General features: G+C 38.1%; 1 protein-coding gene across 5 annotated transcripts in view; it reads left to right on the top strand.

Moving 5' to 3' along the window:
* The window catches only part of LOC105471325 (cholinergic receptor muscarinic 2), a 154944-nt gene that overhangs the window by 109918 nt on the left and 20792 nt on the right, over window positions 1-24234 (top strand). For 3 of the 5 annotated variants that reach the window (XR_011621937.1, XM_011723763.3, XM_011723764.3), the window contains exon 3: window positions 14160-14237. The exons of the other annotated variants lie outside the window; for them this stretch is intronic. The gene's annotated coding sequence lies outside the window, so the exon portion shown is untranslated. The remainder of the gene's footprint in view (window positions 1-14159; window positions 14238-24234) is intronic. 5 annotated transcript variants of the gene reach the window in all.

Raw genomic sequence — 24234 nt, 5'->3', positions numbered from 1 at the left:
TAATCATTGGTTTAATTTGTTCCACTTGGTCAATCTTTTTTCTTGTTGCAATTGCTTTTGGGGACGTAGCCATAAATTCTTTACCAAGGCCAATGTCCAGAATGGTATTTCCTAGGTTTTCTTCCAGAATTTGTATAGCTTGAGGTCTTACATTTAAATATTTAATCCATCTCGAGTTAATTTTCATATATGGTGAAAAGTAGGGGTCCGGTTTCATTCTTCTGCATATGGCTAATCAGTATGGTATTCCAGTACCATTTACTGCCTAGGGAGCCCTTTACCCATTACTTATTTTTGTTGAAACTTAATATAAGATAAACAGACACTGGGGACTACTAGAGAGAGGGCGGAGGAGGGGGAACATGGGCTGAAAAACTACCCATTGGGTACTATAGGGTCACTGCTTGGGTGATGGGATAATCTGTATCCCAAACCATAGAGCCATACAATATACCCACGTAATAAATCTCCCCTTGTAACCCCTGAATCTAAAATCAAACTTACAATTATTTTTAAAAATAATTATTGGAATGTTTAAGAAACTTTATTTCCATTCACATGCCTAATCAATTACTTGACTCATTTAGCATGGCATTCACAAACTGTGTTCCATAGTGTATTTTTTCTACAAGATTTTAATACATACACTTTGAGAGGAAATGTTCTCTGCTCAAATAATTTTGAGAAACATTGAAAAGGCTGAATTTTAAATAGGAGCTTTATTAGAGCATCTTTTTTTTTAAAAAAATTATACTTTAAGTTCTGGGATACACGGGCAGAACATGCAGGTTTGTTACATAGGTATACACGTGCCATGGTGGTTTGTTGCATCCATCAACCCATCATCTCCATGAAGTATTTCTCCTAATGCTATCCCTTCCCTTGACCCATACCCCCTGACCCACACCCCCTGACAGGCCCCAGTATGTGGTAGTCCCCTCCCTGTGTCCATGTGTTCTCATTGTTCAAATCCCACTTATGAGTGAGAACATGCGGTGTTTGGTTTTCTGTTTCTGTATTAGTTTGCTGAGAATGATGGTTACCAGCTTCATCCACATCCCTGCAAAGGACATGAACTTATTATCTTTTATGGCTGCATAGTATTCCATGGTGTGTATGTGTCACATTTTCTTTATCCAGTCTAGCATTGATGGGCATTTGGGTTGGTTTCAAGTCTTTGCTATTGTGAACAGTGCTGCAATAAACATACGTGTTCATGTGTCTTTATAGTAGAATAATGTATAATCCTTTGGGTATATGCCCAATAATGTGATTGCTGGGTCAAATGGTATTTCCAGTTCTAGATACTTGAGGAATTGCCACACTGTCCTCCACAATGGTTGAACTAATTTATACTCCCACAAATTTATACTCCCACAAACAGTGTAAAAGTGTTCCTATTTCTCCACATCCTCTCCAGCATCTGTTGTTTCCTGACTTTTTAATGATCACCATTCTAACTGGCGTGAGAGGATATCTCATTGTGGCTTTGATTTGCATTTCTCTAACGACTTGTGATGATGAGCTTTTTTTTTCATGTTTATTGGCTGCATAAATGTCTTCTTTTGAAAACTGTTCATATCCTTTGCCAACTTTCTGATAGAATTGTTTTTTTTCTTGTAAATTTGTTCAAGTTCCTTGTAGATTCTGGATATTAGTGCTTTGTCAGATGGATAGATTGCAAAATTTTTCTCCCATTCTGTAGGTTGCCTGCTCACTCTGATGATAGTTTCTTTTGCTGTGCAGAAGCTCTTTAGTTTAATTAGATCCCATTTGTCAATTTTGGCTTTTGTTGCCATTGCTTTCAGTGTTTCAGTTATGAAGCCTTTGCCCATGCCTATGTCCGTAATGGTATTGCCTAGGTTTTCTTCTAGGGTTTTCATGGTTTTCTGTCTTACATTTAAATCTTTAATCCATCTTGAGTTAATTTCTGTGTAAGGTGTAAAGAAGGGGTCCAGTTTCAGTTTTCTGCATATGGCTAGCTTATTCTCCCAACACCTTTTTGGTTCCATATAAAATTAAAGTAGTTTTGTTCTAATTCTGTGAAGAAAGTCAATGGTAGCTTGATGGGAATAGCATTGAATCTATAAATTTCTTTGGGCAGTATGGCCATTTTCACGATATTGATTCTTCCTATCCATGAGCACAAAATGCTTTTCCATTTGTTTGTGTCCTCTCTTACCTCCTTGAGCAGTGGTTTGTAGTTCTCCTTGAAGAGGTCCTTCACATCCCTTGGAAGTTGTATTCCTAGGTATTTTATTCTCTTTGTAGCAATTGTGAATGGGAGTTCACTCATGATTTGGCTCTCTGTTTGTCTATTATTTGTGTATAGGAATCCTTGTGATTTTTGCACATTGATTTTGTATCCTGAGACTTTGCTGAAGTTGCTTATCAGCTTAAGGAGATTTGGGTTGAGATGATGGGGTTTTCTAAATATACAATCACATCATCTGCAAAAAAATATAATTTGACTTCCTCTCTTCCTATTTGAATATCCTTTATTTCTCTTTCCTGATTGCCCTAGTCAGAACTTCCAATACTTTGTTAAATAGGAGTGATGACAGAGGGCATCCTTGTCCTGTGCCAGTTTTCAAAGGGAATGCTTCCAGCATTTTACCATTCAGTATGACATTAGCTGTGTGTTTGTCATAAATAGCTCTTATTATTATGAGATACGTTTCATCAATACCTAGTTTATTGAGTGTTTCTAGCAAGAAGGAGTGTTGAATTTTATGGAATGCCTTTTCTGCTTCTATTGAGATAATGATGTGGTTTTGTCTTTGGTTCTGTTTATGTGATGGATTAAGTTTATTGATTTGTGTATATTGAACCAGCCTTGCATCCCAGGGATGAGGCTGACTTGATCATAGTGGATAAGCTTTTTAATGTGCTGCTGGATTCAATTTGCCAGTATTTTATTGAGGATTTTTGCATTGATGTTCATCAGCGATGTTGGCTTGAAATTTTCTTTCTTTTGTTGTGTCTCTGCCAGGTTGTGGTATCAGGATGATGCTGGCCTCATAAAATGAGTTAGGGAGGAGTCCCTCTTTTTCTATTGTTTGGAATAGTTTCAGGAGGAATGGTATCAGGTCCTGTTTGTACCTCTGGTAGAATTCAGGTGTGAATCCCTCTGTTCCTAGGCTTTCTTTGGTTGGTAGGCTACTAATTACTGCCTCAATTTCAGGACTTGTTACTGGTCTATTCAGGAATTCAACTTCTTCCTGGTTTAGTCTTGGGAGGCTGTATGTGTCCAGGAATTTATCCATTTCTTCTAGATTTTCTAATTTATTTGTGCAGAGGTGTTTATAGTATTCTCTGACGGTAGTTTGTATTGCTGTCGGATCAGTGGTAATATACCATTCATCATTTTTCATTGTGTCTATTTGATTCTTCTTTCTTTTCTTCTTTATTAGTCTGGCTAGTGGTTTATCTATTTTGCTAATCTTTTCATAAAACCAGCTCCTGGATTCAATGAATTTTGAGGGACTTTTCATGTCTGTATCTCCTTCACTGAAGGAGACCTGCTCTGATCTTAGTTATTTCTTGTTTTCTGCTAGCTTTTGAATTTGTTTGCTCTTGTTTCTCTACTTCTTTTAATTGTGATATTAGGGTGTCAATTTCAGATCTTTCCTACTTTCTCCGGTGGGCATTTAGTGCTATAAATTTCCCTCTAAACATTGCTTTGGTGTGTCCCAGAGAGTCTGATAGATATGTTGTGTCTTTGTTCTCATTGGTTTCAACTTATTTATTTCTTCCTTAATTTCGCTATTTACCCAGTAGTTTTTCAGGAGCAGGTTGTTCAGTTTCCATGTAGTAGTGTGGTTTTGAGTGAGTTTCTTAATCCTGAGTTCTAATTTGATTGCACTGTGGTCTGAGAGAGTGTTGGTTATGATTTCCATTCTTTTGCATTTGCTGAGGAGTGTTTTACTTCCAGTTATGTGGTCAATTTTAGAATAGGTGTGATATGGTGCAGAGAAGAATGTATATTCTGTTGATTTGGGGTGGAGAGTTCTGTAGATGTCTACTAGGTCGATTTGGTCCAGAGCTGAGTTCAAGTCTTGAATATCCTTGTTAATTTTCTGTCTCATTGATCTGTCTAATATTGACAGTGGGGTGTTAAAGTCTCCCACTTTTATTGTTTGGGAGTCTGTCTCTGTAGGTCTCTAAGAAGTTGCTTTTTGAATCCCGGTGCTCCTGTATTGGGTGTATATGTATTTAGGATAGTTAGCTCTTCTTGTTGCATTGATCCCTTTACCATTATGTAATACACTTCTTTGTCTTTTTTGATCTTTGTTGGCTTAAAGCCTGTTTTATCAGAGACTAGATTGCAACCCCTGCTTATTTCGGTTTTCATTTGCTTGGTAAATCTTCCTCCATCCTTTTATTTTGAGCCTATGTGTGTCTTTGCCCGTGAGATGGGTCTCCTGAATATGGCACATCAATTGGTCTTGACTCTTTATCCAATTTGCCAGTCTGTGCCTTGTAAATGGGGTTTTTATCCCATTTACATTTAAGGTTGATATTGTTATGTGTAAATCTGATCCTGTCATTATGATGCTAGCTGATTATTTTGCCCATTAGTTGGTGCTGTTTCTTCATAGTGTCAATGGTCTTCACATTTTGGGTTGTTTTTGCAGTGGCTGGTACCGGTTTTTCCTTTCCATATTTAATGCTTCCTTCAAGAGCTCTTGTAAGGCAGGCTTGATGGTGACAAAATCCCTTTGCATTTGCTTGTATGTAAAGGATTTTATTTCTCCTTCACTTATGAAGCTTAATTTGGCTGGATATGAAATTCTGGGTTGAAAACTATTTTCTTTAAGGATGTTGAATATTGACCCCCACTCTCTTCTGGCAGAGGGTTTCTGCAGAAAGATCTGTTATTAGTCTGATGGGCTTCCCTTTGTGGGTAATGTGACCTTTCTCTCTGCTGCCCTTAACATTTTTTCCTTTATTTCAACCTTGGTGAATCTGACGATTATGTGTCTTGGGATTGCTCTTCTCAAGGAGTAACTTTGTGGTATTCTCAGTATTTTCTGAATTTGAATGTTGGCCTGTCTTGCTAGGTTGGGGAAGTTCTCTTGGTTAATATCCTGAAGAGTGTTTTCCAACTCTCCCCATCACTTTTAGATACACTAATCAAATGTAGGTTTGGTCTTCTCACATAGTCTCATATTTCTTAGATGATTTATTCATTCCTTTTCATTCTTTATACTCTAATCTTCTCTTCATGCTTTATTTTATTAAGTTGATCTTCAATCTCTGATATTCTTTCTTCCACTTGATCGATTCAGCTATTGATACTTGTGTATGCTTCACGAAATTCTCGTGCTGTGTTTTTCAGCTCCATCAGGTCATTTATGTTCTTCTCTAAACTGGTTATTCCAGTTAGCAATTTTATCAAGTTTCTTAGCTTCCTTGCATTGGGTTAGAACATGCTCCTTTAGCTCAGAGGACTTTGTTATTACCCACCTTCTGAAGCCTACTTCTGTCTATTCATCAAACTCATTCTCTGTCCAGTTTTGTTCCCTTGCTGGTGAGGAGTTGGGATCTTTTGGAGAAGAAGAAGTGCCCTGGTTTTTGGAATTTTCAGCCTTTTTGCACTGATTTTTCCTCATCTTCATGGATTTATCTACCTTTGGTTTTTGCTGTTGGTGACCTTCAGATGGAGGTTTTTGAGTGGACATACTTTTTGTTTATGTTGATGCTATTGCTTTCTGTTTGTTAGTTTTCCTTCTAACAGTCAGATCCCTTTTCTGCAGGTCTGCTGGAGTTTGCTGGGGGTCCACTCCAGACCCTGTTTGCCTGGGTATCACCAGCAGAGGCTGCAGAACAGCAAAGATTGCTGCCTGCTCCTTCCTCTGGAAGCTTCGTCCCAGAGGGGCACCTGCCAGATTCCAGCCAGAGCTCTCCTTTATGAGGCGTCTGTCAACCCCTGCTGGGAGGTGTCTCCCCATCAGGAGGCCTAGGGGTCAGGGACCCACTTGAGGAGGCAGTCTGTCCCTTGGCAGAGCTTGGGCACTGTGCTGGGAGATCCACTGCTCTCTTCAGAGCTGGCAGGCAGAAATGTTTAAGTTTGCTGAAACTGCACCCACAGCTGCCCCTTCCCCCAGGTGCTCTGTCCCAGGGAGATGGGAATTTTATCTATAAGCCCCTGACTGGGGCTGCTGCCTTTCAGGGATGCCCTTCCCAGAGAGGAGGAATCTAGAGAGGCAGTCTGGCTACAGTGGCTTTGCAGCACTGAGGTGGGGCTCTGCCCAGTCCAATCTTCCTGGTGGCTTTGTTTACACTGTGAGGGGAAAACTGCCTACTTAAGCCTCAGTAATGGTGGATGCCCCTCCCTGCACCAAGCTGGAGCATCATAGGTGGACTTCAGACTGCTGTGCTGGCAGTGACAATTTCAAGCCAGTGGATCTTAGCTTGCTGGGCTCCATGGGGGTGGGATTTGCTGAGCAACACCACTTGGCTCCCTGGCTTCAGTCCCCATTCCAGAGAAGTGAACAGTGCTGTCTCACTGGCATTCCAGGCACCACCAGGGTAAGAAAAAAAAAATTTCTGCAACTAGCCCAGTGTCTGCCCAAAGGGCTGCCCGGTTTTGTGCTTGAAACCCAGGGCCCTTGTGGCGTAGACACCCGAGGGAATCTCCCTGGTCTATGGGTTGTGAAGACCATATGAACCTGGTACCTCAGTTGGAAAGGCAGAAATCACCTGCCTTCTTGTGTTGGTCTCGCTGGGAGCTGCAGACCAGAGCCGTTCCTATTTGGCCATCTTGCTCGGGAATCCTAGAGCATCTTTAATACATCAGTGTGCATTATGGCACAACAAATGAAGAATTGAGGGTAAGCGTTCTCCCACACTTACTTGACAGTAGAATGGTTTATTCTACATAAAGATTGTTTAACAATTTGTGGAACTAGTTAAGAGTTCTATAGAATAAACTTTGTCACCGCTGTTCTAGTATCATGGTAAGGTTTTGGAAACCCTAATGCCAATGCTGCAACACAAAGCACTGAGGTAAAAGCTACAGATGTGAGCATATATGCATTCCAGCCATACTATTTTGGACCAGCTACTAGGATTTTAAAGATTGCTCAAGTTAATTTTAAAAACCATCTTGGCTCACGCCTGTAATCCCAGCACTTTGTGAGGCCGAGGCGGGTAGATCATGAGGCCAAGAGTTCGAGACCAGCCTGACCAATATGGTGAAACCCCATCTCTACTTAAAAAAAAAAAAAAAAAAATAGCTGGGTGTGGTGGCATGTGCCTGTAATCTTAGCTACTCAGGAGGCTGCGGTAGGAGAATCGCTTGAATCTGGCAGGCAAAGGTTGCAGTGAGCTGAGATCATGCCACTGCACTCCAGCCTGGGTGACAGAGTGAGACTCAAAAAAAAAAAAAAAACCCTCTAATATATGAAATATCCTGAGTCATGGCATTGAAGAAAGCAACGGAGTTTGTATCAATCTAAGACAGGATTACATTTCAATCCTCCAAGATTGTTGATAGGAAAGGACCTAGATTAGCATCTTACAATCAATTCCAGCATAGCCTAAATCTGTTTGTCTTTTACTTAGAACATAATGTTACGTGAGCATTTCCTTAAGTTCCCTAGGTAGTATTCCACTGCAGAGGACCAGTATTAAGGTATATGTTCTGGGTTATATGGAGTTCACTCACTGGCAAGACCTCTGAATAAACAGAATTTATAATAACATTGGTATTTTCCATATTCATTTGGCAAAGATCAGCTTCCACATTGAGATGATTTTTCAACCCGTGGATGAGGCAAACAAAATCTTCTAATAGCTTTCCATTACTTAAAAGGTTAAAAACAGAGGAGAGGGGGGATCTTACAGATAATGACAACTCTTCCTTGTTCTTTTTTATATAAATGAATGGATTCTCAATAATTACACCAAGTGACCCATCCTATCATCATCCCTCTATCATCCTAGAAATAGATGAGAACCCAATCAGCTGATTTATGACTCATTTGGACAGTGATGGAAATGGAGAGGATCATTCTTTTCAACAGGCCCCAAATCCACCCCATAACTATCTTTAAAGTTGAACCCATGACTGAGGAAGCACCAAAGCATTTCCTTATTTTGGCAGTTTATTTTTTTTTAAATAAGTATTAATCATCTTACTTCCTTTCCTTCTTTAGATACAGAATTTTTCCCTCAAAGAAAAAATTATCTATATTAGTACTTTCCTATACCCTAATTATTTAAAAAATCCAAGAATATGCTTATAGGCCCAGTCTCATTAACAATATATTCTAAGGTACAAGCTCTCATTTCAATATAAGAGCAAAGGAAAGCAGGGTGTATAAACTGAATCTGCAAGGTCCTGATCACAGGTAGTTAAATTTATTGTAGACCACTCAATAGCTTTCCAAACACTGGCCTTCTTATTTCTCATGTCTTGAGTTCATCCATTAAGATATATTTGGGCAATTAGCATCAACCATTTTTGTTCTTCCATAATTTGCCTGATCATAATTTTGACAATATTTATCTTGTTAAAAATTTGGTCTAAACGTCTCTTACAACGAGCTAAGAAACGTCAAATAATGGTTTGTTCAACCCTGGGGCAAGCCCCATTCCTAAGCAGATTCAATCAGGAGCACCTGCATGATATATAAGTTACCCAGGCTTCCTTGTCTATAGGGACCCTTTCTAGTTCCAGATAGAACAGAAGTTTCATGTTTGCTCAAATTCATTCTGATTGTGTATGAAATACACCCGTCTTATAATGGACTCAATTTAGTTATTAGTACATGCATTCATTCATTCACTTATTAACTTATTTTTCTACCTGCATCTGATGCAACACATCTCACCTTTTTGTACCAGGTAAAACAGAAACAAACAGGCAAAACCTGAACAAACCAAATAAAAATTGATTTTGTCTTCCACTTGAGAAAATGCAACTCTAATGTCCTTAACAGTTTCTTACTGCCTCCAGGTATCCTTTCTTTTTTATTTCTCTTTCTTTTTCTCTTCCTCCTTTCTCTATTTTTCCTTTCCTTGAAGTTCAGGTTCAGAGGTCCCCTTCCTCTGTGGCCCTGCTCCAGCACGTAGCAGAGGGACTGTGTTGAAACAGCAGAAGCCCACAGTCAAAACTTTTTTTTTTTTTTTTTTTGGCTGCAGACAGCCATTTAGAGACACCCTCTGTTGCTTCAGATATATCCCAGCCCTATGTCATTGGGCTTCCTTCTCCACATGTGGGGACTGCCCTTGGGGCTCATCCACTGTTTCCTACATTTGCACATTCTGAAACCATGAACATCCTCTCACCATTCAAATCAGAGGTCAAAAGACAGATCTAGAGAAAATTACTGTCAAAGCTATGCCCAGTCTCCCTACTAGTCACTTGATTAACTTAATATCACTTATTGTACACCCAATGTTTACTTAACATGGTCCTCACAGTTGCAGATACAAACCCTCAAAGCCGCTCAAGTGAGTTCATCTGCCACTGTGCTTCACACTGGCCACAGCTGTGCCAATGGATCAGGGTAGGGCAAATGACAAATGGGTAAACTATACAGAGGTAAGGATGCATCAGTCGGAGCTACCAGGGACTATTTCCAAAAGATTAGCCTTTTAAATGTGCATCCCTCCTTATTCAGTCATATTGCCCTCTCTGGGGCCACTTACATATTCTCTTAAATACATTCAGACTTCAATTAAGTCCTTCTCTCTTCAGGGATTGGGTATAATGCTCTTTATTGATCCCAACAGTTCCAAATTTTCTTATTTTATTAAATATGTTTATAAGCAAACAGATAGGGTGCAGATTAGTATAATATTAGTATTTTCCTTTTCTAAAATGAGAAGGAACATTGTTCATGTAAATCATACTTACAAAAATAAATTCACAGGTATCTCATACCTAAAAACAGTAGAATTTTATATAGTATATATCTATATATAAAATATATAAATATATTAAAATGTATATATGTATATTCAGATATATATAAAACAATGTATCATTTTCCAGGAAAGGTTCTTTAATAGACACATATATCCAGAATAATTCAAATACAGATCATAATTAGTCCCAGTGGTTCCTCATTAAAAAGGAAAGGAAAAGAAAGGGAAGACAAGGAAAGAGAAAGGAGGTCAGGGAAGAGAAGAGGAAAAAAGGAGTGAGCAGAGGAGGTGAGGGAAGGAGAGGGAAGGGAAAACATTGCAAGACAGAAAATACAATGTCATCTGTAGAAAATCAAATTTGAGTGAGTAATTACTAATTTGTGTACTAACAGATAACATTATTGAGTGCTCATTATCTGCTGGCCTATGTATTATGTGCTCTACATGCATTATCTCATTTAATACTTACAACAATTTTATAGTTTTTTTTTTTTTCATTGTAGAGAGAAGGTGACTCAGGCTTAGAAAGGTTAAGTAACTTGTCCAAGGTTATGCAGCTCTGCACTGGGATCCAATAGTACTGTCAGCTTCAATCTGTACTCTTTATATCTTCTCTCATGACTGTTAACAAATAGAGTGCACAAATAATAATCTACTGGATAATAAGTTCAACTGTGTCCTGCAGCCAGTGCTTGCCTAAGAAAATCAGCAAAAGTGAGACAATAAAGTCAACCAGTGCATCTAGATGGTGACTTGATTATCTTGTTTTTGTCCTGATTATAGGCTGTTGCCATTTTTGTGAGTCAAAATGGTTGAATATTGGCAATTTTATATAATTAAGTCTAATAAGTATGCCTATATGTATACATATATTTATCTATGCATACACACAAATTTATGAATTCATAATGATATTCAATGTTTATTTAGTATATACTGAATTTGAGAAACTATTTTAAATACTTTTATAATTTTACTGTCTTCCCATCAAACTTATGAGGTTGGTGCCATTATTTTCCTCGTTTTATAAAAGAGGAAATTAAAGCTTGAAAAGTTTTATAACTTGCTAAAAGTCACATCAAAAGTGACAGAACCAGGGTCTGTTCCTTATTAGTCTGATTTTAGTACTAATTCTCTTGATCACAATGATATATCAATCCATATTTAATATATGTATTTCTATACGTTTGGGAAAAATCCATGCTAAGGTAAAGATTTTTGGTTTTTTTGGTTTTAACTTTTTGCATGCTTCCTTCATATATCTCCTTTCATTTAATAGATCTTCCATATTTTTATTTGATATTTAAAGGGATGAAAGTTAAAACAGTTAAGTAACTCAAAGTCACACAGTGATTAATGACTGGAGTAGAACTCAAATTTATCTTAGTATGATGCATGATAAACCCAAACTTATGGAAATTCTGATGCTTAATTGAGAAGTAGTTTACATAAAGAGAATAAAACCTATCTTGTCTTGCAAGCTAATTGCTAAAGATGTGCATCAGTGATACCCACTGTAGACTCATTAATCTTTTGTAGGAAGTTCAAGTCCCTCTGCTTTTCAGAGTTCCCACTAGTGATAGGAATATGTATGTCATTATTGACCTCTTCTTCTCCCTCATTCCCCAAATTCAATTATACATTTTAAAACTTAGCATGTCTTCTCCATCCCTTTCCTTTCTTTCTACCCTAGGTCCTTTCTTTCCCATGGATCATTGCTGTTACTTAGGTACTAATTTTCTGCTCCTGGTTTTGTCCCTTAAAATCCGTCCCCTTCACAACTATTTCAGAAATTTACTTAAAATACAAATTTATTCATAGTACTTCCTTTTTGAGAACCCTCATCAGATCCCCATCCACTATACCATGAAGTCTGAGTTTCCTAAGTAGAGCACATACGTTTTCGACAGTTCAACTTCTTTCTGACTCTCAGCCACCTCCTGTCGCCTCTCCCAGACTCAATTTAGCATTTCCAGCACCACTGAACTTACACGCACTGCAGTTTCTGGCCGTGTTACATTTACTCAGATTATTCTCTACCGCATCATCATAATTATATTTATTTTTAAGACTTTATTTTTTAAGGCAGTTTTAGGTTCATAGCAAAATTACAGAGATTTTTCATATACCTCCTACCCTCACACATGCACAGCCTCTGCCATTTTCAACATCCCCCATCAGTGTTACATTTGTTACAATGAATATACACTGAACACATCATTATCACCCAAAGTCCACAGTTTATATTGGGGTTCACTCTTGGTGTTGTACTTTCTATGAGCTTAGACAAATGTATAATGACATGTACCCATCATTATATTATATGGTGTTTTTTTCACTGCCATAAAAGTCCTCACGGCTCCACCTATTCAGAACTCCATCCCTGGCAATTTCTGCCAACCATTGATCTTTTTACTGTCTTCACAGTTTTTACCTTTTCCAGGGTGTCATATAGTTGGATTTATACAGTATGCAGTCTTTTCATATTGCTGTCTTTGACTTAACAATATGCATTTAATGTTCCTTTATATCTTTTCGTGGCTTGATAACTTACTTGTTTTTAGCACTATGTAATACTCCATTGTCTGGATGTACCACAGTTTATCTATTCATTCACCTGCCAAAGGATATCTTTTTTGCTTCCACATTATGGCAATTATAAATAAAGCTGCTATACATGTCTATGTGCAGGTTTTTGTGTGGACATGTTTTTAACTTATTTGGGTAAATATCAAGAAGTATATAATTATTTGCTGGATCTCATGGTAAAAGTATGTTGAGTTTTGTAAGAAACCACTGAATTATCTTCCAAAGTGACTGTGCCATTTTTCAATTCCACCAGCAGCAGGTGAATGCTCCTCTTGCCCCACATCCTCTGCAGGATTTGGTGTTGTCAGTGATCCAGATTATGGCCATTCTAATAAATGTGTAGTAGTAATCTCATTGCCTTGATTTGCATTTCCCTGATGGCATATGACATAAAGTATCTTTCCATATGCTAATTTACCATCTGTATGTTTTTCGTGAGTTATCCATTAAGATCTTTGGCCCATTTTTGAGTTTACTTATTGTTGATTTTAGGAGTTCTTTGTACATTCTGGATAACTGTCTTTTTTCAGATGTGTCTTTCAGTCTGTGGGTTTGTCTTTTCAATTCTCCCAGTCTGTGGCTTCTTTTCTCATTGTCTTAACATTGTCTTTCAAAGAGAAGTTTACAATATTAATGAAGTTCAGTTTATCAATTATACATTTCATGGATTGCCTTTAGTGTTGTATTTTAAAAGTCATCACCATACCCAAAGTCATGCAGGTTTTTCTCATATGTTACCTTCTAGGATTTTTATAGCTTTCCATTTTACAATTAGGTCTTTGATCCACTTTGAGTTAATTTTTGTGAAGGGACTAAGGTCTGTGCCTAGATTCATTGTTTTTTTGCATGTAGATGTCCAAGTATTTCAGCATAATTTGTTGAAAAGACTATCTTTGCTGCATTGTATTGCTTATGCTCCTTTGTCAAAAATGAGTTGACTATATTCATGTGGGTCTATTTCTGAGCTCTCTATTATGTTCCCTTAATATATTTGTCTATTATTTTGCCATTACCACACTGTTTTGATTACTACAGCTTTACACATATTTATTTTTTACAATACATTGTTGAGATAGGTACCATATTGTTCCACTTGAGAACACTGTCAGGCTTGGGTTAACTTAGCTACTGTTTGGAGGTGAGGAGGGAAATGCACTTTTTCATAGACATTTACAAAGATGTACAATCTTCCCTTGATTTTACTTTCCTTTGATTAAAATCCTTCCTCTGCCATGTCTGTCTCATAAAATTATGTGCATAATCAATTTTCAATGATTCTGTATGACCAAACTTAGCAAACATACTGTTTGTCATGGAGGCAAACCATGGTAGCTGATTACCATTTTTTAATGAGAGTCAGGGTTACAATACTTACCATTATCACACTTATTTTAAGCTGCAGGCCTTTACTCAGACCATGTTTCTCAGAGTCACTTCTCTTTTAGTATATGTGATTCTATTCTCAGTCCTAAGTGAGATGCCAGTCTTCCGTGTTCCTGGAGGAGTAAACCTTTGTCCTGACAGGTGCATGTAGTTCAGATGTTTGTGTCTAACTTGAGTCACAACAGATTTTTCTCTCAAGAATTCCAGTATAGGAGCTGTCCTTATAAAGACTAATACACTCCATTTTTCTGTTTGTTGTAATTATTTTTACTGTTTCCCATAGATGTTTTGTTTCTCTTTTCTACCAGGTTGTTAGCAACATGAGTACAGGGTCTGGATCTTACCCATTCAAGAGTGTATTCCCAGCACCCAATGCCTGGCATATAGTAAGTGCTCAATAAATTTTTAATGAATAAATTAATACATTTATAGACAAAACATTAAGTTGTTGTGAAGTCACAATAATCCTTTGGAAAGGTAATTACGTCAAGTAAAATTAAATATCAGTTACTCTTATGAGATAATATTAGTCTGGGTTGTTGCGTTAGGATATTTCTATTAACTTCCACTTAAACAGAACAACCCACAGACCAGGGACAAACTATTCACTAAGAACTACTTGTTACTCCAAATCAAGTTGATTCAACTTATCAGGAAAAAGGTCCACACCCTACCAAAAGCACATGGCTTAATACGTCAAAATTTGTTGAGTTTTTTTTTTAATTTTCAAAATCTTCTGACCTTAACGATGAATTTCCTCTAGAAGCAATATTTTCAGTGAACACTAAATTTTGCAAATACTTCTTTTAAGGAATTGAATCATGAAACTATGAGAACTGGCAATTCTGAAATCGTTAAGGCAGGCCAGCAGGCTAGAAACTCACACAGGAGTTAGTGCTGCAATCTTGAGGTAGAATTTTTTCTCCAAGAAACCTTAGTTTTTACTCCCAAGGTTTCAACTGATGGATGAGGCCCTGCATTATTAAGAAAAATCTCATTTACTTAAATTCAACTGATTGTACATGTTAACTATATATACAAAATATTTTCATAGCAGCACCTAGATTTTTGTTTGATTAAAGAACTAGGGGGGGGCGGAGCAAGATGGCCGAATAGGAACAGCTCCAGTCTCCAACTCCCAGCGCCAGCGACACAGAAGACCAGTGATTTCTGCATTTTCAAATGAGGTACTGGGTTCATCTCACTGGGGAGTGCCGGACGATCGCTGCTGGTCAGCTGCTGCAGCCCGACCAGCGAGAGCTGAAGCAGGGCGAGGCATTGCCTCACCTGGGAAGCGCAAGGGGGAAGGGAATCCTTTTCCTAGCCAGGGGAACTGAGACACACAACACCTGGAAAATCAGGTAACTCCCACCCCAATACTGCGCTTTAAGCAAACAGGCACACCAGGAGATCATATCCCACACCTGGCCGGGAGGGTCCCACACCCACGGAGCCTCCCTCATTGCTAGCACAGCAGTCTGTGATCTACTGGCAAGGCAGCAGTGAGGCTGGGGGAGGGGCGCCCGCCATTGCTGAGGCTTAAGTAGGTAAACAAAGCTGCTGGGAAGCTCGAGCTGGGTGGAGCTCACAGCAGCTCAAGGAAACCTGCCTGTCTCTGTAGACTCCACCTCTGGGGACAGGGCAATAACAAACACAGCCAAAACCTCTGCAGACGCAAACGACTCTGTCTGACAGCTTTGAAGAGAGCAGTGGATCTCCCAACACGGAGGCTGAGATCTGAGAAGGGACAGACTCCCTGCTCAAGTGGGTCCCTGACCCCTGAGTAGCCTAACTGGGAGACATCCCCCACTAGGGGCAGTCTGACACCCCACACCTCACAGGGTGGAGTACACCCCTGAGAGGAAGCTTCCAAAGCAAGAATCAGACAGGTACACTCGCTGTTCAGAAATATTCTATCTTCTGCAGCCTCTGCTGCTGATACCCAGGCAAACAGGATCTGGAGTGGACCTCAAGCAATCTCCAACAGACCTACAGCTGAGGGTCCTGACTGTTAGAAGGAAAACTATCAAACAGGAAGGACACCTACACCAAAACCCCATCAGTACATCACCATCATCAAAGACCAGAGGCAGATAAAACCACAAAGATGGGGAAAAAGCAGGGCAGAAAAGCTGGAAATTCAAAAAATAAGAGCGCATCTCCCCCGGCAAAGGAGCGCAGCTCATCGCCAGCAACGGATCAAAGCTGGACGGAGAATGACTTTGACGAGATGAGAGAAGAAGGCTTCAGTCCATCAAATTTCTCAGAGCTAAAGGAGGAATTACGTACCCAGCGCAAAGAAACTAAAAATCTTGAAAAAAAAGTGGAAGAATTGATGGCTAGAGTAATTAATGCAGAGAAGGTCATAAACGAAATGAAAGAGATGAAAACCATGACACGAGAAATATGTGACAAATGCACAAGCTTCAGTAATCGACTCGATCAACTGGAAGAAAGAGTATCTGCAATTGAGGATCAAATGAATGAAATGAAGCGAGAAGAGAAACCAAAAGAAAAAAGAAGAAAAAGAAATGAACAAAGCCTGCAAGAAGTATGGGATTATGTAAAAAGACCAAATCTACGTCTGATTGGGGTCCCTGAAAGTGAGGGGGAAAATGGAACCAAGTTGGAAAACACTCTTCAGGATATCATCCAGGAGAACTTCCCCAACCTAGTAGGGCAGGCCAACATTCAAATCCAGGAAATACAGAGAACGCCACAAAGATACTCCTCGAGAAGAGCAACTCCAAGACACATAATTGCCAGATTCACCAAAGTTGAAATGAAGGAAAAAATCTTAAGGGCAGCCAGAGAGAAAGGTCGGGTTACCCACGAAGGGAAGCCCATCAGACTAACAGCAGATCTCTCGGCAGAAACTCTCCAAGCCAGAAGAGAGTGGGGGCCAATATTCAACATTCTTAAAGAAAAGAATTTTAAACCCAGAATTTCATATCCAGCCAAACTAAGTTTCATAAGTGAAGGAGAAATAAAATCGTTTACAGATAACCAAATGCTTAGAGATTTTGTCACCACTAGACCTGCCTTACAAGAGACCCTGAAGGAAGCACTAAACATGGAAAGGAACAACCGGTACCAGCCATTGCAAAAACATGCCAAAATGTAAAGACCATCGAGGATAGGAAGGAACTGTATCAACTAACGAGCAAAATAACCAGTTAATATCATAATGGCAGGATCAAGTTCACACATAACAATCTTAACCTTAAATGTAAATGGACTAAATGCTCCAATTAAAAGACACAGACTGTCAAACTGGATAAAGAGTCAAGACCCATCAGTCTGCTGTATTCAGGAGACCCATCTCACACACAGAGGCATACATAGGCTCAAAATAAAGGGATGGAGGAAGATTTACCAAGCAAATGGAGAACAAAAAAAAGCAGGGGTTGCAATACTAGTCTCTGATAAAACAGACTTTAAACCATCAAAGATCAAAAGAGACAAAGAAGGCCATTACATAATGGTTAAGGGATCAATTCAACAGGAAGAGCTAACTATCCTAAATATATATGCACCCAATACAGGAGCACCCAGATTCATAAAGCAAGTCCTTAGAGACTTACAAAGAGACTTAGACTCCCATACAATAATAATGGGAGACCTCAACACTCCACTGTCACCATTAGACAGATCAACGAGACAGAAAGTTAACAAGGATATCCAGGAATTGAACTCATCTCTGCAGCAAGCAGACCTAATAGACATCTATAGAACTCTCCACCCCAAATCAAGAGAATATACATTCTTCTCAGCACCACATCGTACTTACTCCAAAATCGACCACGTAATTGGAAGTAAAGCACTCCTCAGCAAATGTACAAGAACAGAAATTATAACAAACTGTCTCTCAGACCACAGTGCAATCAAACTAGAACTCAGGACTAAGAAACTCAATCAAAACCACTCAACTACATGGAAACTGAACAACCTGCTCCTGAATGACTACTGGGTACATAACGAAATGAAGGCAGAAATAAAGATGTTCTTTGAAACCAATGAGAACAAAGATACAACATACCAGAATCTCTGGGACACATTTAAAGCAGTGTGTAGAGGGAAATTTATAGCACTAAATGCCCACAAGAGAAAGCAGGAAAGATCTAAAATTGACACTCTAACATCACAATTAAAAGAACTAGAGAAGCAAGAGCAAACACATTCAAAAGCTAGCAGAAGGCTAGAAATAACTAAGATCAGAGCAGAACTGAAGGAGATAGAGACACAAAAAACTCTCCAAAAAATCAATGAATCCAGGAGTTGGTTTTTTGAAAAGATCAACAAAATTGACAGACCCCTAGCAAGACTAATAAAGAAGAAAAGAGAGAAGAATCAAATCGATGCAATTAAAAATGATAAAGGGGATATCACCACCGACCCCACAGAAATACAAACTACCATCAGAGAATACTATAAACACCTCTACGCAAATAAACTGGAAAATCTAGAAGAAATGGATAATTTCCTGGACACTTACACTCTTCCAAGACTAAACCAGGAAGAAGTTGAATCCCTGAATAGACCAATAGCAGGCTCTGAAATTGAGGCAATAATTAATAGCCTACCAACCAAAAAAAGTCCAGGGCCAGATGGATTCACAGCTGAATTCTACCAGAGGTACAAGGAGGAGTTGGTACCATTCCTTCTGAAACTATTCCAATCAATAGAAAAAGAGGGAATCCTCCCTAACTCATTTGATGAGGCCAACATCATTCTGATACCAAAGCCTGGCAGAGACACAACAAAAAAAGAGAATTTTAGACCAATATCCCTGATGAACATCGATGAAAAAATCCTCAATAAAATACTGGCAAACCGGATACAGCAACACATCAAAAAGCTTATCCACCATGATCAAGTGGGCTTCATCCCTGGGATGCAAGGCTGGTTCAACATTCGCAAATCAATAAACATAATCCAGCATATAAACAGAACCAAAGACAACAACCACATGATTATCTCAATAGATGCAGAAAAGGCTTTTGACAAAATTCAACAGCCCTTCATGCTAAAAACGCTCAATAAATTCGGTATTGATGGAACGTACCTCAAAATAATAAGAGCTATTTATGACAAACCCACAGCCAATATCATACTGAATGGGCAAAAACTGGAAAAATTCCCTTTGAAAACTGGCACAAGACAGGGATGCCCTCTCTCACCACTCCTATTCAACATAGTGTTGGAAGTTCTGGCTAGGGCAATTAGGCAAGAGAAAGAAATCAAGGGTATTCAGTTAGGAAAAGAAGAAGTCAAATTGTCCCTCTTTGCAGATGACATGATTGTATATTTAGAAAACCCCATTGTCTCAGCCCAAAATCTCCTTAAGCTGATAAGCAACTTCAGCAAAGTCTCAGGATACAAAATTAATGTGCAAAAATCACAAGCATTCTTATACACCAGTAACAGACAAACAGACAGCCAAATCAGGAATGAACTTCCATTCACAATTGCTTCAAAGAGAATAAAATACCTAGGAATCCAACTTACAAGGGATGTAAGGGAACTCTTCAAGGAGAACTACAAACCACTGTTCAGTGAAATAAAAGAGGACACAAACAAATGGAAGAACATACCATGCTCATGGATAGGAAGAATCAATATCGTGAAAATGGCCATACTGCCCAAGGTAATTTATAGATTCAATGCCATCCCCATCAAGCTACCAATGACTTTCTTCACAGAATTGGAAAAAGCTGCTTTAAAGTTCATATGGAACCAAAAAAGAGCCCGCATCTCCAAGACAATCCTAAGTCAAAAGAACAAAGCTGGAGGCATCACACTACCTGACTTCAAACTATACTACAAGGCTACAGTAACCAAAACAGCATGGTACTGGTACCAAAACAGAGATATAGACCAATGGAACAGAACAGAGTCCTCAGAAATAATACCACACATCTACAGCCATCTGATCTTTGACAAACCTGAGAGAAACAAGAAATGGGGAAAGGATTCCCTATTTAATAAATGGTGCTGGGAAAATTGGCTAGCCATAAGTAGAAAGCTGAAACTGGATCCTTTCCTTACTCCTTATACGAAAATTAATTCAAGATGGATTAGAGACTTAAATGTTAGACCTAATACCATAAAAATCCTAGAGGAAAACCTAGGTAGTACCATTCAGGACATAGGCATGGGCAAAGACTTCATGTCTAAAACACCAAAAGCAACGGCAGCAAAAGCCAAAATTGACAAATGGGATCTCATTAAACTAAAGAGCTTCTGCACAGCAAAAGAAACTACCACCAGAGTGAACAGGCAACCTACAGAATGGGAGAAAATTTTTGCAATCTACTCATCTGACAAAGGGCTAATATCCAGAACCTACAAAGAACTCAAACAAATTTACAAGAAAAAAAAACCAACCCCATCAAAAAGTGGGCAAAGGATATGAACAGACAGTTCTCAAAAGAAGACATTCATACAGCCAACAGACACATGAAAAAATGCTCCTCATCACTGGCCATCAGAGAAATGCAAATCAAAACCACAATGAGATACCATCTCACACCAGTTAGAATGGCGATCATTAAAAAGTCAGGAAACAACAGGTGCTGGAGAGGATGTGGAGAAATAGGAACACTTTTACACTGTTGGTGGGATTGTAAACTAGTTCAACCATTATGGAAAACAGTATGGCGATTCCTCAAGGATCTAGAACTAGATGTACCATATGACCCAGCCATCCCATTACTGGGTATATACCCAAAGGATTATAAATTATGCTGCTATAAAGACACATGCACACATATGTTTATTGCAGCACTATTCACAATAGCAAAGACTTGGAATCAACCCAAATGTCCATCAGTGACAGATTGGATTAAGAAAATGTGGCACATATACACCATGCTATGCAGCCATCAAAAAGGATGAGTTTGTGTTCTTTGTAGGGACATGGATGCAGCTGGAAACCATCATTCTTAGCAAACTATCACAAGAACAGAAAACCAAACACCGCATGTTCTCACTCATAGGTGGGAACCGAACAATGAGATCACTTGGACTCAGGAAGGGGAACATCACACACAGGGGCCTATCATGGGGAGGCGGGAGGGGGGAGGGATTGCATTGGGAGTTATACCTGATGTAAATGACGAGTTGATGGGTGCAGCACAGCAACATGGCACAAGTATACATATGTAACAAACCTGCACGTTATGCACGTGTACCCTACAACTTAAAGTATAATAATAATAAATAAATTTAAAAAATATATATTTAAAAAAAAAAAGAACTAGGAACTGTGTCACAATCAAATTGACACACAAAATTAACTATCACAGTCATACAGTCATGATAGATATTGATGAGCTTATAGTAAGCCTGATTCATCGAGTGGTATTTTTGTTCATAGAAGTGAGTTATGGCAGTATCTTTACACAGACCCATACAGCAAGAGAGACAGAGAGAGAGAAAAAGAGGAAGAGAGCACAGATATAACATGCTCTTGCTTCAGAAAGTGAGACATTTGCATGATCAGGAGCAAAAGCTTAGCTATGAGACTCCTTTGATTTCAAGTCTGAGCACCATCTCTTACTAGCTGGCACTACATAACTTACCCATTTAATGTGGCTTAGTTTTCTTATCTATAAGAGTCAGGATAAAAATAGTACCACCTTTGACATTGGGCCAATCGTTTTTAGATAATCAAAAATTGTTCGTTTTTCTCAGTATTAGCTCCCTGAAGTCAGGGGAGAGAGATGTAATGCAGCGCATGTTCACACATTCCCTTGAAAATGAAGCCACAGCCCCTTGACAGGCACACGGAGAAGTGCCAGAGATGGCCATAGATGGTAAAGCAAACAGCTTTAGCCTAGTGGCTTTCTGCCTGTCACTAAAATAAGCTCAAGCTAGGAATAATATGATAATGGGGATTGGGGCATAGTTTTGACCCTATCTCCTTAGTAAAGAAAAGCTTTTACATACATTAGCCTCAGAAGCCATTTCAAAGTCCTATGATCAAAGAAATCCAACCCCAATGTGAAAAAGTAAAATGAGGAAAAATACAGATCCTAAATGCTTTCCATACCTGATAATTTTTGTTTCAAAAGAAAAAAAGCACTCACAAATTCACCCTGTATAGAGGTCATAGTCATCAACTTAAAAGTCTTAAAAAATCCAGCCAATTACCTCATACATACAATGATAAATAAATAAGAAAATAAATAAACTGATGTGACTATGTTTCCACTGTTTTGTTTAAAGGTTGTTTGCTTGAGCATGATGGTTGCAATGCCACGTAAATGCAGAATACTAATTGTGAAAGGTGAAATCAAGACCTTGCCGCTCCAAATACTCTCTCTAGCTCTCTGATTGTACCTGCTCTCATGCTCCAACCCCTTTCCTGACCTCCACATCACAAACTGACAGACCTTAGGGAAAATAAGGGGACATTTTAAAGCAAAAATAAATCTGTCATTTTTATAGTCAAAAGTGTCACAGCTCAAACATCAATGGTGTTTCGGAAGAGTCAGTAATGTATTCTGTATCCATGCTTACTGAAGATGTCATCAGTAGTAGTTATTCCATATGAAAGTTATTTTTGAGTTGCTCTTGCATTGTAATATAATCATCAATATTATGTCTTTGCCTTAAAAAATAAACTCGCATTTTATTTGCTGGGCCACACTACATAAGCCACATCAATTTCTTATTTGATAGAGAGGTACTTATTTGGTCGGCTCACCACAACCTCTACCTCCTAGGTCCAAGCAATTCTCTCTTTTTCAATAAAGAAAGATGTTTAGCACTATTGTCTTTATTCAAATAATTGTCATAACCATGAGGTTATTTTTCAAGTTACAATAAAATCAAATATATTAAATTTTTTAGATATTTTCTAATTTAAAAGTATCTTAAATTATTTGATAAATACTAAATTATGAGTGAGACTAGATCCTATATGATCTCAGCTTAGTTTAATAGGGAAGAAGGGATAAGCAGATTTATATACTGTATTCACTGTTTTGGAAAACTCTCTGTTCTTATCTATAACTTCACTGCTATAGCCACCAGGTTATTACAACAATCCTTATTCAGAGGTGAGAAGGCTGTGGAATACAATTAACTTTAATAAATACATAAGCATAATTTTGTATAAGCATAATTTCTCATTAACATATCAACTATTTATACAGAGAAAGTGGCCAAAAGTAAAATAATAGCTTTTATTTATTAATATATCCTATGCATGTTGTGTAGTAAAGTACAAAATTAATAATTTTATCTTATTAACATATTCCCTATAGTCTATGTGAATTGTCTACATACACATACATCACAATTAGAAATACAATGGCAAAAAGATTCCATTCACTGTGCAACTAAAAATAAGCAAGGTCGATCTTAGCAGGATATACACAAATATACATACAGAAACACAGGTCTATAAAAATTTTATGTTCAATATTTGTTTACTGAAAAATTACAACACATCAGAAAGGGACAAGAGAAAAAACTTGAATAAGTAAACAATATTTCTTGATATGAATACTCAACACTATAAAAATGTTAATTATTTATAACAGACCGATAACAATTCCACAAAGGGCTGGGTGTGGTCACTCATGCCCATAATTCCAGCACTTCAGGAGGCCAAGGTGGGGAAATCATTTGAGCCCAGGAGTTCAGGACCAGCCTGGACACTACAGGGAGACCCTGTCTCTATAAAAATTAAAAACCATTACCCAGGTATGGTGGTGCACACCTGTGGTCCCAGTTACTCTGGAGGCTGAAGGGGGAGGATTGCATGGTCCTGGAAGGCGGAGGTTGCAATAAGCCAAGATTGCACTGCTGTACACTCCAGCCTTTGCAACAGAGCAAGACCCTGTCTCAAAATAAATACATAAAATTTAAACAAATAATTTCATAAGGATAAAGGGATTCACAGATTTTTCTTAAGTCATATAAAATAGCATGAAAGTATAATAAAGATAATTAAAAATAAAACACTAATAAGTTGTACTTATAATTAGAGCATTTGAATATATTATAAAATTTACAATAAAAAATATTCCTGCGGGTGTAAGAATAGACAGATCCAGCAATGGAATAGAACGGAAAGCCCAGAAATAGAACTCAGTGTATGGAATCATTTAATAAATGGTAGAACCAGCTTTCAAATTTGTGGAGAAAGTGTAAACTGCCTGATAAATGTTTCTGGATTTATTTTTAAACTATTTTTTAAAGTTGATATTAGATCTTTTTATACCTTATTCTAAATATAGTTTATATAAATTACAGTTTAAACTATAAAATATATAAATTAGCTAAAGGAATTATCATTAAATATTAACTTCTTTGGGATGGAGAAAGTCTTTTTAATTGATACCATGAGTATCAATAGATAAAACACAAGTA

The sequence above is a fragment of the Macaca nemestrina genome, chromosome 4, assembly GCF_043159975.1.
Source record: "Macaca nemestrina isolate mMacNem1 chromosome 4, mMacNem.hap1, whole genome shotgun sequence".
Lineage (NCBI taxonomy): Eukaryota > Metazoa > Chordata > Mammalia > Primates > Cercopithecidae > Macaca > Macaca nemestrina.
Note: the sequence above shows the minus strand (reverse complement) of the source record. Positions and strands in the feature narration are given on the sequence as shown.